The sequence below is a fragment of the Penaeus monodon genome, chromosome 3, assembly GCF_015228065.2.
Source record: "Penaeus monodon isolate SGIC_2016 chromosome 3, NSTDA_Pmon_1, whole genome shotgun sequence".
Lineage (NCBI taxonomy): Eukaryota > Metazoa > Arthropoda > Malacostraca > Decapoda > Penaeidae > Penaeus > Penaeus monodon.
Window position 1 is genome coordinate 39,448,596 of NC_051388.1, and position 2,146 is coordinate 39,450,741.

Sequence of the window (2,146 nt, forward strand, 5' to 3'; positions counted from 1 at the left end):
CTGGAGGAGGAGACCTACTGGATTTTCATTTCTCCTTGTTTTAATGGGCAAGTTGGTTGGACCTTCGACTTCGAAACCACCATGCACTTTGTCTTCCTGCTATTGACATGGAAACCAAGATGTCTGCTGGCTTCCACAAAAGCACCAGATAGTTCCTGAAGGTCACTTACAGATGCGGCCACGAGAGCTGTTTCATCCGCACAACGAAGAATGTAGTGATTTCAGAGTATAAATTGAGGAAGTCAGGTGACATCACATAACCTTGTCGGACACCTTGCTTGATAATAATAATAATAATAATAATAATAATAATAATAATAATAATAATAATAATAATATAATTAATGATAATAATAATAATAATAATAATAATAATAATAATAATAATAATGAAAAGAAGATGAGGAAGAATCTGAATAACAGAAACAACAATGACAAAAATAATAATGATAATGGTAATAACAACATAAGAATAATTCTGAAAACAATAATAAATCGGTAAAATAATAATAACAATATTATCATTATAGTAATAATGATAACAAGAAAAAAAACACATATCAAAGATTAATTAATGCAAAACGACTGGTTTATTTAACATACCGTCTTCATGAGCGAGTACGTGCAGTAACCCTGGTCCTTCCTAAAACAAACAGAATACTTCAGTCCCGCCAAGTAATAGTTGTTGCCGAAGTTATAGGAACTGACGGTGCCGCTGGTGCCCGTGAAGTACATGCCGCACTTGCCCGGGACTGAGGGAGAGAAGGGTGAGAGATGGGGGAGGGGGATTTTTGGCGGAAGCGGGGGGGGGGGGAGAGACTGAGAGAAAGGAGGGAGAGGGAAAAGGGTGTGGTAATAACGATGAATGAGAGCGGAGGAGAGGTATTGTGGAGTGGATGGAATGGAGAGGAAGAGGAAAGGGGAAGTGGAGGACTGGAAGAAGGATGGTGTGGAGGCTAGCAATGAGGGACGGTGGGGAAGGTGGAAGGGGAAAGGGGAGAAGTGGGGGGGGATTGCAATTTGAAAGGCAAAACGAAAAATCTCAGTAGAGGATGAAATGAATGAATAAGGTAAATAAATCAAGCATACTCGTATAAACACATTAATAAATATCCCAACAACTCGAATACATCTAGAAACCATCATAAAATTTACAAACAACGGACACAAATCAAATTGAAAAGTAATCAAACAAAAACCAAATCACAAACAAAAGACGGTCGCTCACTTCTGACGGAGCAGGGGATCCATGAAACCAAGATGGCGTACCGGCGACTCGAACTCGTGGTGTCAGTTGTAATCGTGAAGGTGTGGGGGCTGGTTGTGCCGCTTGTTTCTACGAGCCCTGGTTTAGTTTTGGGAGATTTTAGATTTTGAACAGATTTAGTATGTTTGATATGTTGTCATGGCTTTGTTTTATTGTTAGAGAAAAGCTTATTTTTGTAAGAGGAAAAACTTATCTTTGTACAAAAAAGGTACATATAACCAGGTAGTTCCACTTCCATTTATTAAACTTAGGAATGAATGTCTTTTTCCCAAGAGTATTCTCACAGCTGTAAATGTTAATTTGTTCGATATTTCATGGTAAGTGTTATTTCAGGGATTACAATGGTACGAAAATTATAGGAAAAGAAACCAAAGAAAAAAAAATCTGATATTTGCAATGAATAAAGGTGATGAGGCAGGGCTTAGCACAGAAGATGCCAACTACGTTTTTCATCAAGCAGTGGGTCTGCCTGTGTTAAAGTACCTTAGTACAAAATCTCTCTCTGTTAACAGATTTTAGTGTCTATGGTAGACTGTTATGGCACGGCTTCATTGTTTTTAAAAACATAAATGATGATGATAATGTTAATGATAATAATGATGATGATGCTGATGGTGATGATGTATGAGATCCTTACAGTGGTAGTCAGACGGGGCGGTTCCGCAGAAATACGAGGATTTCGTATCTTCTTTAAAAACGAGCTTATCATTATTGCACACTCCTGAAAGAGGTAAACTTCGTGAGCGATCTTTTCTTTTGGTTTATTTAGCAATTGTTGGTGTTGTTATCGCTGTTGATGTTATTGTTGTTGTTGATGCTGTTACCACTGTTATTGTTGTTGTTGTTAATGTTGCATTTGTGTGTGTGTGTTTGTTTGTG